The sequence below is a fragment of the Pseudorca crassidens genome, chromosome 17 (genome assembly GCF_039906515.1).
Source record: "Pseudorca crassidens isolate mPseCra1 chromosome 17, mPseCra1.hap1, whole genome shotgun sequence".
Classification (NCBI taxonomy): Eukaryota; Metazoa; Chordata; class Mammalia; order Artiodactyla; family Delphinidae; genus Pseudorca; species Pseudorca crassidens.
The window spans coordinates 71,101,338-71,118,299 of NC_090312.1; the positions used below are offsets into that span (position 1 = coordinate 71,101,338).

The 16,962-nt window shown below is 40.6% G+C and overlaps 1 protein-coding gene across 14 annotated transcripts in view; it reads right to left on the minus strand.

The window, feature by feature from the left end:
- Positions 1 to 16,962, minus strand: part of SULF1 (sulfatase 1) — a 161,432-nt gene that overhangs the window by 116,830 nt on the left and 27,640 nt on the right. For all 14 annotated transcript variants that reach the window (XM_067712091.1, XM_067712092.1, XM_067712099.1 and 11 more), the window contains one exon: positions 9,185 to 9,279. The gene's annotated coding sequence lies outside the window, so the exon portion shown is untranslated. The remainder of the gene's footprint in view (positions 1 to 9,184; positions 9,280 to 16,962) is intronic.

Consider the following 16,962-nt stretch of genomic DNA (forward strand, 5'->3'; position numbering starts at 1 on the left):
AGTCTATTTTTGACCACAGAGAGAAAGCTAGATAGACATCTGAAAGACCAACTCAATGTATCCTGCTGTGTAAATGACAAGCCATCACAGTCTGTGGCCATCGGAGACTAAGGTAAGTGAAACTATAGTCTGGATGTTTATAATCCTGGTATATACTTAGCGGCAGAAATCCCTGAAGGTACATAACTGCATTTGCCAACTTCATGAATGTTAAAAACAGCCACCACTAATTTGAATTCTAGAATAACTTGTCACGAGTGTCCTATAGGTACCTGAAAACGTGTGATTCCTATTTCTGGATACTGGCGTGTCACAGCTATAAGGAACCTTAAGTAATCTTAATGTAAGACTAGCTTACCCTAGCATTGATCTCTAGTTTATATGAACTCAGTTTGATAGATTTTCCTCTATTGCTTAAAAAAGCACATGTTACAGAAGCACTTATATATTTACACCAATGTCTCAACTAAATACAGAGACCCTAAATATTGTGGATCAGTTTAACAATAGCCATTCATTCTTTCCTTCAATAGTATTTACTGCGCCCGCTATGTGCTAACTCCATGTTAGGCATTGAATGAGACCCTCTTACTGCCTTGAAAGGTCTTATTGACTAGTAAGGAGAAAAGAAAAAAAAACAAAGTCTGAATACAAATATGGTGGGACTCCTATTTCCAGGAAAGTTGGAGCAACTGGTATCACACTCATCCTTCTGCTGTAAACAGCCCGAAAACAAAGTATACGAAGCAACCGTCTCAGACACTGGACGATAGGCTGTGATCTGTGAGAGAAGGGACACAAGTGAAGTATGTCCCTCCAGAGACACTTTTCTGGACTATGGTACAAAGAGGAGGACCTTTGTACATGAAGAAATATTGGAAAAATTTCCAAATGTGTTAAAAAATGTAAACCCACAGATCCAAAAAGCTAAACTAATCAAAAGCATGATAAATACAATGTGATGAATACCACAACAGAAATACACAAATGTAAGCCTATGATAAATTTCAAATACATAATTTTCCTTGATCAATTTCTACATATATTTTTCTCCTTCCTTCTGCACATCCAGTTGGAGTATTCATCAACTTCTCCACTATCCTCTTGCCAAGTGTCAAGATGGTTGGAATATGTGGTGATGAGAAGGCGTGGAAGCAGAAGTAGACAATGAAAGCATAGAATGAAAATATAGAGAAATTCTTTTCTATTCCCTCTTTGTTCCCCACTGGCTTCTTATTCACTACATATTTTCTTCTCTTATTTTCTATTCATGCCTTACAATTAATTTACCCCAGTACTTACTGTTTAAAGCCCCCAGGTTCTCATATCCTCAACTCTCTCACTAGGCTTCTTCCATCAATGGTCCTTATGTTCATTTTGCCCCATCCATCGACCTACCTTGTAAGTGCCTCATGGTGAAACCCCGTGACTGGTTTCTATATATTGCCTGTGTGTGTGTGTGTGTGTGTGTGTGTGTGTGTGGTGTGTATTTAAGTGTATGGAGTTATGAGCAGACTAACGTTATAGGAACTTACCTACTTTGTGCATTTCTGGATTTAAACAATTTTCACAAGTAATAGTAATAGTTAACTTGCACAAAGCACTTCACTGAGTGTGAGGCATTGTTCTAAACCCTTTATGCGTATGGAGTCATCTAATTCTCTAAACAGCAAAACAAAGTCAGTATTATTACTGGCCCCCATTTTTCAGATAAGGACACTGAGACACAAAGAAATTAAGCTACACAGTTAACCAACGGCATAGCAGAGATTCGAACCCAACAGTCTGGCTCCCAAATCTGTGCTTCTAACCACTACTCTACACTTCTCTCTTGCACCACTATAACTTAGAAAAAGAGAGTTTTCTATTTTAAGAAGAGAAGATCACCTTTGCTGGTGACAACACTCGAACTTCTCCCAAAGGCTCTTTTCACGTGACCCTAACACACATCACTGTGTACATTTTCAGACACCCACGAAGGCCAATAGCTCAGCCTAGTGATTACCAGGTAGATGGATGCATGGTCTTACAGTCTCAACAGGAGCCCGGAATAAAAAAAAAAATCCATGTTTCGATAGTCCGAAATATTGTCTGTCACATTTAGGAGTTGGTTGTCACTGGAACAGTTATTCATACATACATATACCAGTCATAGCACACAAACTCTGTCTTAATATTTCCATAGCTAGAGAGAAAGTTCTTTACACTAAGACGGACTTCCAAACCAGAAATGTAAATTACACTCCTCTCCTTTCACCCAGAAGCGACGTTTTAGCCCTTACAAACTACGAAGCTGCTACTGTATCTGACATTTGAAAGAAATTCCTCTATAAATCGATGCTTAGGGGTGGAGAAAACAACCAGACAATTAAATATTTCCCCAAGAGAAAGGCAATCTTGTGACAAGCACTGACAGAGGGCAGGAGGATGTCGTTTTTCCTCTCTGGCCTCTGGGGGATATGCAGGTGGTGGCAATTTCTTGATCCATTTGAGCGCCAACAGGAGCCAATCAACAAGATCTTGAAAGCAACAGCCCCTCTCCCCGGTGAGCTGATCGTACACATCTTTTTCCTAATCATAAAGATTACTTGGAATCAATCTTTAACCTGAATTCCAACAACTACAAGCATATAATACAGTAGGAGCTATTTTTTTTCACTCTTATTTTTTTTTTATTTATTTTTTGTGGTACGCGGGCCTCTCACTGTTGTGGCCTCTCCCGTTGCGGTGCACAGGCTCCGGACGTGCAGGCTCAGCGGCCGTGGCTCACGGGCCCAGCCGCTCCGTGGCATGTGGGATATTCCCGGACCGGGACATGAACCCGTGTCCCCTCCATCGGCAGGCGGACTCTCAACCACTGCGCTACCAGGGAAGCCCTTCACCCTTATTTTTAATGCTTCAACCAGTAAAGGTATTTCATTTTGAAGCTTTTCTTAAAAAATGCACTGACTACATAGTTATAATCCAAGTGATTCTACAGCCTTCCATCTTTGCCAAGCATTTTTGAATTTTTGCCAGCTATCAAAAATACACATTGGGATTAGTTTACTGGCAGAGATATAAAACTAAAAGAATAATGAGGGAGAAATAAGGTGCTGGGAATAGCACAGTCTGATGGGAACTAATGATTACCAGGCAATACCTTAGCCTTTTAATATTATAATAACAATAGGTTGTGTTTGAGCAGCTCTAAACACCTGCTCCCTCCAAAGGTACTTTTACATCCTTTATCTTGTATTTACAACAGCCCAGGGAGGGAAGGGGGATGAATATATGCTAATTGTGTAGAAAATTACATAGTAAACAAAATACCTCTAATTAGAATCAACTCCCAATGCAGGGTTCTTTGGACAGCAGAATTTTGTGACTAGTTATATTTTGATATACTTATCATCGGGAGGGGTATTCTGAATATCTATATCCCGTGCAGCACAGCACTGATGTGCTGAAAGGCTGCTAGTTCCCTCATGACCACTGTCCATTGCTGGGTATCATCATGTCCGGCCAGACCAGACTCCTATGAATATTGTAGGATGGATTTAACCTGCTGGAGCATTCGTCCTTCACATAATAACCCAATACATTTTAATGTAGAAAATGCATCCAACCTTTTCTTGGTAAAGCTGTAAAAGCAAATAATTTTAAAATTAATTTTATGGTAAATCCATTGTAAGAAGCCATGCCTGATCTACTTGCTTAGTAAATAGTGGATTTGCTTAAACACTTGTATTTTAGCTGCCATTGTCAACTGGCTATCAAGAATGGACTCAAGATTTCTTTTAAAGACTACTAGAAAATAAAAAGAAAAGAAAATTAAACACTGTCCTGAAAACTTGGGAACTTCTGATGGTGCTGACCATTTGTTCGGAAATATTTTGGTTATTTTAAAATTTTTAAATAATTATTCTTTCTCAAAGGTCCTATAGCCTAACTACCTTCCACTTAAAAAGAAGGGAAGCAGAAATCACTGCAGTTCATGTTAGAATCTGCCCAAATTAGGACTCCTTCAAAATGTGCCTCTTTCCATTTTGATAGCCACAGTCCACAGCAGCTTCAAAACACTTTTGTGGCGTATACATCACCACCTCCCTACACCCTCACCACACAAGATTCTCTAGTCATCAGAGCAAAAACATAAGACAAATATGAATTCTCACTGTAATCCAATTTTACTGTTACATCTTTGTATATTCTACAAGAGAGAGAAAGGCCTTGTCCCTAAATACATATATGAACCCGAAGACCAGTGGTTTACCAAAATTAATCATTTAGTTTTACAAATTCTCTAAACCACAGATGCCAGTGTAAAAAGGCTGCAATGTTTCAGCTCTATTATAAATATGCAGCAAAAATATCCTAAAAGAAGGGCCTCAGTCAATGACTTATTTGTTTTAAGCCCTAATAATGCAATACAACAGAATATTATTAACAGGATCTGACCCTACCACGTAATTATTCCAGGGATAACTTCTTAGAAAAGCTAACCTTCATTTGTAATTGTGATGCCCTCTTGTGAACTCTAAGCAGATGAATGAGGTTAAATCAGGACACCACTGAGAGAAGGAATCTAAAATTGAATGTATCTGCCACCAGTGGTACTAGGCACTTGAGATCGACACAGATCAAATGCTTCCTCTGTAAGCAGAATTAATCAGTCCTAAAAATGTCTTCACGTGGTACAAGGCAGTATTTCTTTTCAGGAAGTGCTAACTTTCTACTGAGAAATAGATTCTGTCTTAACTTCAGAACACCCTTGAAAATCACCCGACCAAAAAGGCACCAGTTTAAGGTATCTGGCCTGACACCAAGTTGCGTACTTACACTCTGCTTCTTAAAATTCAGTGTTGTAAGAATCCGAACACTCTGTCCTAAACTGTGGCTCAGTGATCTTAAAACATGTTGTGAACCTAGTGTGGGCCATTTTTCAGCACTGGATGAAACGATTCTGCCCTTATCTGTCTTCAAGATGTCTTGGGAGATATCTTAATGTGAGCAGGGTCCTTAGACCCCTCCTAAGAAGCATGACCACAAAGTAACCTCTTGTAACACACGGGTCTGGGCAGAGAACAAGACCATTGTGTGTGACCTGATTTCATTTCAGTGAATGTCCCGGTAAAGAATGACATCATCCCATTCTTTTTCTTGATCTCCACTTGTGACTGTCCCCCCTGCGCTCATCATAATTAAACTGCTTCCCCCCTCCCATTCCCTATTTCTCATCCCCACGGGCATTGCTATTTTCTCCTGAACTTCCTGCCTGAATGTTTCATTAGGGCAAGAGCAAAGGCTTTTCCTCTGGTCCGTCAACACTGCTGGAGTTTGCTTCTTGGCTACATGAGACAAAGCATTATTCTAAGGGCAGCCAGAGCAGACTGAGAGGGTCATTTGCTGGGACGGGTCTCAGTCAGCTGGGAATGGAGAGCAGCCAGTTGAAGACGGCCCACCTGACGGGCACAATGTTTCTCATCCCACTGGAGGTGGATTTTCTTTACACACAAACGCATTGGCTTGGAGGATGTATTGTCTAAACAGATGCATTTAACCATGTACATACCACATGTGCACATTTGTATCCTTTTATGAACCAACACTTGCTTTATCACTTAGATTCATACTGCAAGACTCACATGTGAGAGTATTTCATTTCAGACGGATGGAAAGAGGATGTAGAAGACCCTAGTTTAAAAACCGGCATGAGAATGCAACCAAGTCAAATTGCTGTGCGAAGGAAGGCACTGACTGTGGTGTTTTGAGTATTTGCTCTTATAAGGAAAAAGCAAAATCAACTTATATCCCACATCCATGTAATGGAAGATGATACACGAATTTAAACTATGAACGATGAAGACAATGCAGAAACTGGAAACCGTTTTGATAGAAAGGTAGGTGAAAAAAAATCCAAATAAAATTGTCTGTTCTCCAAGGTCCCAAATATGTAAACTATTAGGTAGTACCATATAAAATTACTGCCTTTTAGGTCAAAAAGAGTCAAATAGGAGTAATTTTCTAAGATTCCACCTAGCAAATTTTCATATAGAAAAGATTTATGGGCTTGGGTTAAGGGTGTGTGTTTTTTTAACTTTAAAAGAAGTTCCTATTAGGTAGCGATTATATTGTTTTTACAACAAATACATGATTTTAACAGACATTGGGATTCTGTGTAATAAATTGCCTTCTTTGATGAGAAATGTTAAGAGTGGTCACAAGAGTGCTTCTTAGCACGCCCCAATTCAGCTCTTTATACACTGCACCAAGTTTTCCATGTCCTTGGATACCAAGACGAGGATAATGCTAGTGGTTTTTAGGGTTCACATCTGAAATTGATTCTTTGAAAAGATGTTGCTTACTATTACAGTCTATGGACAATTTTTAAAAAATATTTAAATTCAAATTAAGGTATTGAGTATAACTTAAATAATTTTAAGTAATATAAATAAATAAAGTCCCAGGGAGGCACAGTTAAGGCATGCTTATAACATTTTCCATCTCCAAAAAGCATCAGCAGGGCTAGGAAAGGTCTCAATTGCCTTACAAACAACATAGTCACTGTTCTAAGTTATCCCATCTGTGTGCACCAAACCTTGTCTGACAGTGCGGATTTTGAGTCCCGAAGGTACAATAGCGGCCATTCAGATTTTGGCAGGTGTATTTCAAGCTGAAAACCAAACTCCACAAAACATAACGGTCTGTTCCACAGGTGCGAACATTTTTGACAAGAGCTCTCAAAACCTCCCCCAAGCTGTGAAGTTTAATTGTCCTTTTGGTGTCATTATACGTGAATACAACCTATCTCTCCTTGGAACAAGAGAGAATCTTCCGGCAATCGAACAGCCAGGAGACGCTTGGGCAGCTTCTGAGATTTGCGTATAACATCTCCTGGTTCTGTTCCTTGCGTTATGTATTTTGGAGGTGATGCCAAGTTCACTGAACTGCAGGTAAGCAGTTCTTAAAGCTGGAAAAATATTCAGTGAAAGGACTTTATACCCCAATGACACGAGCAGAGAGGCAATCAAAAATGCACAGGGCAGCCTTTTGAAACCCCAAGACTCATTAAAATGGTCCTATTTTCTAAACCTGCCTGTCTGAGCACACACAAAGAGGACCCATTTCTTTCTACAAAATTTGCCAGCTGGGAGGACTGTGGCTATGTGAATACAGGTGTAGTGTGGGAAGGGGCTCAGCCAGCTATCTAGTCCAGCTCAAATGATGGATGAGGAAGGGCAGAGATCTCTGAAACTGGCAGCTGGTCAGACATTGAATTTGAATTTTCCAGTCCAAAGACAAAAAAAGCAGACCGGAGCCAGCTCTAACAGGGGTTCCGCAGATTTTTTTTTTTTTTTTTTTTTTTTGCGGTACGCGGGCTTCTCCCAGTTGTGGCCTCTCCCGTTGTGGAGCACAGGCTCTGGACGCACAGGCCCAGCGGCCATGGCTCACGGGCCCAGCCGCTCCGCAGCATGTGGGATCTTCCCGGACTGGGGCACGAACCCATGTCCCCTGCATCTGCAGGCGGACTCTCAACCACTGCACCACCAGGGAAGCCCGGTTCCACAGATTTTTAGGAAATAAATGTCATGTATGTTAAATTTGAGCAAGTGATTCTGATTTCATCCAGTATTACAGTAAATGCATTTCTATTTTCTCGTAATAAGGATAGGCTGAGAATTGAAAGGATATAATATTGATACTTAAAGTGGTGAAATGACTCATTAGAGGGAGAAAAGTGTGACATGAAAGATTAGTAACCAGATAATAAACAACATGGCATCCCAGAAAAGTGGTCTCTTCAAAGCACAAGAGAAACTAAGACAGATGCTTTGAGAAATCAAAGCATCGGGAGAGGTCTTCAGTGACCTCTTGGGAAGATATGGGGTTTCCAGCCTCTTCTATAGTTAATTTTGAATGACATGATACCCAAGGACAACCTGTTTCTTTCTTACAGAAAACTTGATGCACTGGACTAAAGGTTCACAAGGAAAAGGTTTGGCAAATGGACTCAAGACGGTGAAGCAGTCTTAAGAAGTCACAGTTCTACTGTTGATTGAACTTCTTCCTAAGCAGATATCTTTTTCAGTTTGTTTTGGAATATTTTCCTCTCCCGTTTGGAGTTTCGAAGTAAGGAGACCTAAACTTCAACTTGTCTTCTCTTCCTGTTGATTTAGCTCTGGAATAACCAGCATCCAATACCTTGCTGGTGAGATCCCAGACCACCTGCCAACAAAGCTCTGAGAATTAGAGAAAATCTGCCAGTGTTCATGATTTTATGTCAAGGAATGAACCCCAAGCTCCCAGCCATTTCCAGCCGTTTCCCTTCTTCACTTGCCATTTGTAGTATGAGGACAAAATGTTTAATCCCATAAGTATTAGAAAGAGAAGCTGGAGAAATCAACCCTCAAAAGACAAACCTGAAATTCAGGTCAGACTTGAAGATTTTGTTTTGTTTTGTTCTGTCTGTGTGAGGTTCACGAGCTTTCTGGTGATTAAAGGACTTATTCCAAGTCAGCCTGGGCTAACACAAGACTTACAATGAAAATCAAGCAAAGGGCAACGATTCTGAAGGGCTGCAAAAACCAAGAGGAACTCAACAGTTTCCATGGTGCTAGTTTTCAATGAGGGTGGAAACAACTTTCAAAGTTGACATCTGAGCAAAGACTCATGGTGTGGGGTATAAATTCATATGAACCAACACCCCTAGGGATGTTTTTGCAGCCAAGGTTGTGTTGCTGAGATGGGTCTCCGTGGCCTGCCCTGCGTCCCACGACACTCTTGGCACCAGTGTATGTGGCCAAGGCAAGAAACTGTGAGGTCAAGCTGTGAACAAGACAGGTGACATCTGTAGTTTTCATGCCTGAAAATTTGGATGACTGTGCATAGCTGGCCTACCATTAACGACCCCTCTAATTCCCCTGAGCTTCCTGAGTATCTCATGACATGTTAATAAAGTTACATGATTCTTCAGATGCCTCTTTTGCCATTCCTGGAGACAAATTTCAAGAAATGGCTCTGCCTTTCAGCTCTTTCCGCCAAGAAGGAGGAGAACGCTTACAGGAAGGGGCAGGACCATTGACTCCTGCGTTTCTGATAATTCCCCACCTGTGACACTTTCCCCTCTTCAAGGGACATGGAGTACCCGGGTTTAATGAGTGCCTTGGTTTAATTAATCGAGACCAATATTTGATATGAGTACCTTTGAAGATTTTCTGCAATTATTCTGTCTTGGAGAACCTGCATGTCATTTGCCAAATTCACCTTCCTCAGATGATGGTGGCTGGCCGTCAGCACCTATGATGGAAGAAAGCAAAAATGCCATCAGTTGCATTTCGTCAGTGATTTACTTTTCAGATGTTGCCCTTTCACACCTTCAAAGGAGGACATCATTAGGAATAGCATTCTTCAAATTTCTTCCAGACTGAGTTTCTCTTTTTTTTTAAGTTTGTTCTTTAAAAAAAATTTTTTTTATGTGGACCATTTTTAAAGTCTTTACTGAATTTGTTACAATATTGCTTCTGTTTTATGTTTTGGTTTTTTGGCCGTGAAGCATGTGGGATCTTAGCTCCCTGACCAGGGATTGAACCTGCACCCCCTGCACTGGAAGGCGAAGTCTTAACCCCTGCACTGCCAGGGAAGTCCCCAGACTGAAGGTGATTCTTAAAATCACTCCAAGAGACTTTGAAGTACTGTGGGTCATTCAATCCTTTTATAGAAGTTTCCATTTGACTTTCTTTTCATCAAGGGAGAGACTTTCCATTAGATTCATTTCATATTATTCTCTAACTGGATTTTGTAAAGCCAATAAAGAAGTCTTTCTTTTTAAAGGTTTACAAAATGTTCCAAGTTTAAAAGTTGAATGACGTCTAATTTCAGGTTCTAAGACCTATTTTAAAGGAAAACATGCAGAATCATGAAATCTTCTAAAGTGACTGCAAGCTACTATTCGATGAGTAGCAAAGTAAGCATTTTCAAGTGGTTAAATTTGTTTCTATTCTGCATTTATGACAGTTGAAATATGTAAGTGACTAAAATCAACTTCGATACTTTGAATACGAGGAAACACCCATTTTAATGCATTAAGTATTTGATGAAGCAATCTTGCTGACATGAAGAGCACATTTAACATATGCATGCTATATATAAATGCAGATATGATATATAAATTAGAAGAGGAAAGATATATAGTAGCTATATCTTATAAGGATATACAAGCTATAAGACATAAGCTAGAAGAATAGGAAAACAACACACACTATTTCACAACCCCAAATTTCCTTTACATTTAAAAAGTATTTCTCTTGCCTGTGTAATACTAAGACATTTCATGTGGAGCCCTCTTACCTCTTCACTAGTGAATATTCTCAGAGGTAATGGGTGTAGATTATTTCAATACAACAGACCTGGAATCTCTTCTTGTTCTGAACTGGCCCTGGTGATTCAGGTTGAATGTGGACAGTCCCAGGTCCTCTGCTCTGTTCTGGAAGCTTCACTCTTAGGGAGACTGTTGTGGTAGGACCTCCCTGCAGCTGGCCGCCTGCTGCAGGACTCTTCCTCCCATACCACCCTTATCCTTATCACGTCTCTTTCTGTTCCCGGCAGATCAACTCTTCCGCCCATTTCCGCCACCCCCTGTCATCTGACACACCCAACCTGGTCAGCTTTTGACCACGCCCCTGTGCTTCTCATCCTGGAAGTTGGTGAGTTTCTAGAAGAACTTTTCTATTCTCTGATAACATTATAAATTATTATAAGCATCACGCAGATCTCCACTTTTTATGTATGTTCCAGGAAGACATATAAATGTTTACATTTATAATTATGCACGGCACCCTGTGATCTTCCAAAGTAAAATTTTACATTTGAATGTGAGGCTACAAGTATCTGGCTGTGGTCATGCTGGATTATAGCCTATCGTCAAACAACAGCGTCCTTTCTCAGTTATTCGCAATCTCCCACTGGGAGCAGCAGGAATTCCAGGCTACAGAATCCACTGGCTATTTTGACCTTGACCGAATTACTTCATTTCTCTATGCCTCAGTATCCTCCTCTGAAAAATGAGGATTAAAAATCGTTATCTATTCCATAGGGTTGACGTGAGGATTACATGCAAACATCCACGTAAGAAATTTAGAAGAATAAGTGGCCAGGAAACACTGGCGATCATTATTACTGGCACTGAATTTTGTTTTTAAGCCAGTAATAAAGATACAACTTCCCTTGCAGTAGTAGTTTGCAATCAAAAGACATTTTCATGGAATGAGACCAGGGTTTTCATCCATTTTATAAATGGAGACTTTGCTTTGTCATCATTAAAATTATAATGTGCAGGAGAATAGTGTAATAATTTAGAGCTATAGCCTATTAAAGAAAGAACAGAGGCAAGTATTTATACCTGCTTGATAAGTGTACGCCTGTGAGAGTCAAATACTCCTGCTGTGCTGAATGAAGTTTCATTTGCCAAGAGAGAATAAGGAGATAGGATGACTGAACCACCATGGTTTTTAGTTCCATAATCTCGACACCAGCAGACGGACTGCCTGGATCCTTTCTGCCTTTATATGTGCCAACTTGTAATAATTCACTATAAATAGGGTACGAAATGTGCAATGGAAAATTTTAATGAAAATATTTCTCTCTTTTTCTTTTACAGTTTCATTAATGAACACGGGTTAAAACAAATTTATTCTTTAGTTTCAGCAAAACAGCATCATTTGACAAATAAAACCAATATTACTAATGTTAACCAATTAACTTGATTCCAACCAACAGAATATTATTGGTTTATGGTTTTGTTTATATTTAATTAGCAATCTGTTTTGGATTTTCAATGATGTAAGTGTAATTATATTATTGTGGATTTATAGTTATATAAATGTAATTAAAGTAACTTAAGCGGGGGCTGCTTATTTCAGTAACAGTTTAGTAGATAAGGATGGAAATCAGTACCAGGGCTCAAGTCCATAGCTCAGGTTGACAAGTGCTGCTGGAGAGCACCCATCAGCCTGGCTTCCCTGGGATCCGAGCCACGAGACCCTCTCCATGCTTTCATTTCTGCTAGAAGAGTTTACCTTTATTCCCTCCACATATGAAAATTCTAAGCACCCCTCTGGGATCAGCTGACACCCTCAATTTTCATTTCTCTCTCTCCCCAGAACACTTACAACATTTAGAATCTGGGCTACACGATGTAGCATCTAGTGAGAGGGTCTCCACTGCTGCCTAGACGGGGGAAGGTCTCGTCTCTCTGGTCAGGTTTTCAGACTCCGAAGTGTGAGAGTTGTACTTGGGGCTCTGTCTCCATTTTATGCTCTAATCACAATGTGACCCCAGAACACCTTGCACTGATGAGCATCGCAGTGTAATCAGGATCTGAGTCACTCATGGACACTTGGGTTATCTGGGAGTTTATTCAAGTTTTGGTCAAGTGTATCTAATCCGAGACCCTGAACGGCTCCTGCAGCAAGAATAAACGAGCGGCCCACAGCCCTAAAGCTGGGCCACACAAACCTGAACGGAAGAGGGAACCACTGGCCCAGCTTTGGGTCATTTTGTCCTTCCTTTTTCTTAAGCCAGACCTATCATATTTTCTGCAGGCAATGACTCGGCCTAAGACTCCGATGTATATATGTGTGTGTGTGTGGAGTGAACTCACATGAGTCTCAATGTCTCTGTTCGTAAAATAAAAGGTAAGATTGGAAGACCTCCAAAATCACTTCCTGCTCTAAAATTCTATAAAATGTTGGCACATGTGCCCATTCACTTGACATTAACATCCACAAATAAGTGTGGGCGTGCGCCAGAATTTCACCTGCTGATAATATGTCGGGAAGTTCAGTCTGATGGTTTAAGAGCTGTACTTTTGAAAGTTTGGCCTGGCTTCTCTCTCTGTATCAGTGTGTTATTGCTCTTAGCACTTAGGGATCCGTGCTGGAAAGCAAGTAGATGATTGAACTGAGCTCTCCTGGCTTTCTCAGTTGTTCAGAAACTGAGCCGCATTTCCTGGCTCTGAGACTTTGTGAACTCATCAGATTTTGCTGCAGAGAAATGTCATTAAAATAACAGTCCCCAGTGGGAAACACTAGCACCATTCATAGTTAGTGAAATGCTGAAACAGTAACTGGTATTTTAAAACTATGGATTGGAGGCCTTTCTTTATACTGTACGCACGCATGCGTTTAGATAGATGTGTAGAAGAGATGTTTGTTTGTTTCTTAAGCAGCTGTCCTTTAATTGTCTCCTAAAAGTGGCTTTAGCCCTGTTGCAGAAATGCATCCTGTCTCTGCTCCCTTCACCTTGGAAAGTAATATCCGGTTCCAAACTGCCTTCCCTAAGGCGTTGCCGGAAGGTCCAAAATGTCCTCATTAGAAAGCTTACACCAAGCCACACCAATCTTGCCATTGTGGATGGTGCACGCATGTGGGGCTATTACTTCATGCACAATGACATGAGACCAGAAAACATGTGAACAGGAAGCCAAACCCGAGAGAGTTGGGGAGCTTCCAGCTTTCCAGAGAGCACAGAAATGAAGCAAAATTCAGCAACATTCTGGACTCAGGTATCTGGGGGACAGAACAGCTGCACCCCAGCCCTCTTCAAACACTGCATAGGAGAGTACAGTGGCTCAGGCAGCACCCAGCCTGGACTCAGTCATTATGCCGGCAAACCCTCAAAGATTGTGAAGTTGTAGCCCTTGCTTAGGATGACAAGACTTTAAATGGCTTGAGTAACCTAAAAGCAGAATGGCCAGCACCATATACGGAAGAATAAGAAGGCCAAGAAACCCCGGCAATCACTGGCGATCAAACACTGGTAATCCTCACGTCAACAATGTATCAGTATGTTCCTCACCCTTTCAATCATGCTAATGGAAATTCCCTCCAATATATCTTACTCCTTCTTTAAAGAATAAACTTTCCCATGATACAAGCTCATCCTATTCTAAAGTATATATTTGCTGATTATTTTGTATAACTGAGATAGTAACAGTTCTTTTCTGGGTCTCTTCTTTCTTTCTTTCTTTCTTTTTTTTTTTATTGTGGAAGCATTTTTAGCAAAAATAGAAACCTCTTCATCATCTCCAAAACCAAAGATAATCTCTGAAGTTTGGGGAATTTGAAGTGAGCTATCAGAAGCCGGATGGAATTCAGATTACCATCAAATACTATCTTTCTGATGAGTGATAAAACTCTTTCTATTTAGAGGTGACAAGAGCTTCTTAAATCTGCTTTTAAATGTGTTGATACAGTTTACCTACCAGGAGGAAATATTATACGACTTTGTGAGACCAGCCATGAAGCCTGGGGCTCAGCCCCTTTCGTAATAAATGGTATTTGCTCTGAAGTGTTCAGGTGGGGTTGAGAGCTCTGAAATCCAGGAAATCTGATAGAGGCTTTGCCACAGAAGATGTGAAAGGGTATAAGAAAACTAAGGTTATCAAGTAATCAGACCTCAGCTTCCTGTCTGCTAATTAGATTGTTTTCTATTCATTCTAAATGTGAAAGTTCTTCCCGTTGTTATCTTTAAAAAACTCACAAAGGTGACATACCTCTCCTTTCCAGTTACCCACCATTCAAGCCCATGGGAAGAATTTCCTGCTCAGCCTAAAGAAGAAGGAAATGTTTGTGGGGTACATCGTGCCCAGGTAAGAAATCATCTCCTTTGCTTTAGTCTTAGAAGTTTCCTCTTTTACTCTAGTCTCTGAGTGGGCCCCCAATTCAAGGGAAGTGAAAAAACCCTGCTAAAGAAAGAGCTGCTTCTTGATGAATAAGTATGAATTCTTCATGAGTACGTGTTCTTTATGAATAAGTATTTTACTTGCCCACAGATCTCTTTCCCAGTCTCCGCTCATTTCTCAAGGCTCAGAGGATGTACATATTTCTCTTTTTGAGGGTATACAAAGTTATTGGCAAGACTGCTCTGGACATGGCCTCCCTGATGAAAAGTGAATGGGAAACAATCCACTCAACAGCGGGGATACGAGATGAAAGCTCAGAGCCCCATGAGCCCAGAGACTGACATTTCTTGGGGGAACTGAGCATGATGGGTACAGCCCGGTTTTTATGTTTCTTCTCTAAACTTCTAAGATAAATCTGGCAATTTTATACTTTTTAAAAACCACTTTTTACATATAAGCAATATCATTTGTATCATTTTTTTAGATTCCACATATAAGCGATATCATGTGAAATCTAAAAACAACGATACAAATGAAATTATTTACAAAACAGAAGCAGACTCACAGACATAGAAAACAAATTTATGGTTACCAAAGGGGAAAGGGGCGGAAGAGGGATAAATTAGGAGTTTGGGATTAACATATACACACTACTATATATAAAATAGATAACCAACAGGGACCTACTAGTGCAGGGAACTATACTCAGTATCTTGTAATAACCTATAATGGCAAAGAATCTGAAAAAGAATATATATATATATATATATATATATGAATCACTTTGCTGTACACCTGAAACTAACTCAACATGGTAAAACAAGTAAACAAACGAACAAAAGCAATACCACTTATGTAAACAAAAGATTAAATGAAAACCAACTTTTATTTTTTTTTTATTTTTTGGCTACGCCACGCGGCACGTGGGATCTTAGTTCCCCAACCAGGGATCAGAACCCACGCCCCCTGCATTGGAAGCCCAGAGTCTTAACCACGGGACTGCCAGGGAAGTCCCCCAAACTGACTTTTTATTTTACTTGATGTTGTAGTTTAACCTCTCAAGCCAACATTACCCCAATTAACTCAATTTCCTTCTACGAACTTGTACCTCTTCTTGTTTTATGGTATTCTATTATAGCTACCCAGTTGACCAAGCTTAAAACTAATATTATAGACATTATATTATTATAGACATTTCCTTTGTCTTCATTCAGTCCTCAAGTTGAGAATGTTCCACCTTCTAAATCTCTCTGGAATCTGTGCCCTGTTGTCCACCTACACTGCTCAGACCCTCAGCATTTCTCACTTGTTTACGACAGTAGTCTTTTAATCGGTCTCCTAGTTTATAGCATTATCACCCCCTAGGCCTTTGCCTAACCTACATTCCACACTGGAGAGTAGATGATCTATATAAAAATCTTCCTAAAACATAAATCACATCTAGTCTCCGCCTTCTCAACCCCAAGCAGAGTCCTTCCTTGTCTCTCCATTGGCTCAAGAGTAATCTTGAAAGTGCCAGGTCTGGGGAGGTAAGGAGCTTGTGCTGCAACGCTTCCATCATTGAGATGGCTTTGCTACAAACAAAATAAACCAAATAAACAAAGTAGTCTATTGAACCAAATAATGTCTTAGTGATGTAGGTGACATATTTCAGCCCAAGCTTTTTATATGGATGTGAACCTATAAAACAAATTTTTTTGGAGCATGAGCTGGTCTAAAAAGACTCATGAGCATGAGTTTGAGTTTTACTAGAGTAATGGGTCCAAACACCTCAGCATGAAGCACCACAATACCCATGATCGGACCCCTGACTAAATCTGCAGATTCCCTGGATTCAACATTCCAGCACCAACCGAAACCAGTTCCCCGTCCCCTGGCTCTCACATAGTCTGCTCTCCAGTGCTCTTCCCTTCTGAAATGTCCTTCCACACCTCCTGCTCTTTTTTTTTTTTTTTTTTTTTTTTTTGCGGTGCGTGGGCTTCTCACTGTTGTGGCCTCTCCCGTTGCGGAGCACAGGCTCCGGACGCGCAGGCTCAGCAGCCATGGCTCACGGGCCCAGCCGCTCCGCGGCATGTGGGATCTTCCCGGACCGGGGCACGAACCCGTGTCCCCTGCATCAGCAGGTGGGCTCTCAACCACTGCGCCACCAGGGAAGCCCCCTGCTGATTCTTTAAAAGTCACACCAATCAACATCATCTTTGTAAAAGTTCCTTTGACTTTCACTGGGGAAAATTACTTGGGCCTCAATTCTGTCACTTAATCACAACACACTTCTGTTTTTTGCAGGTGTTATATACTGT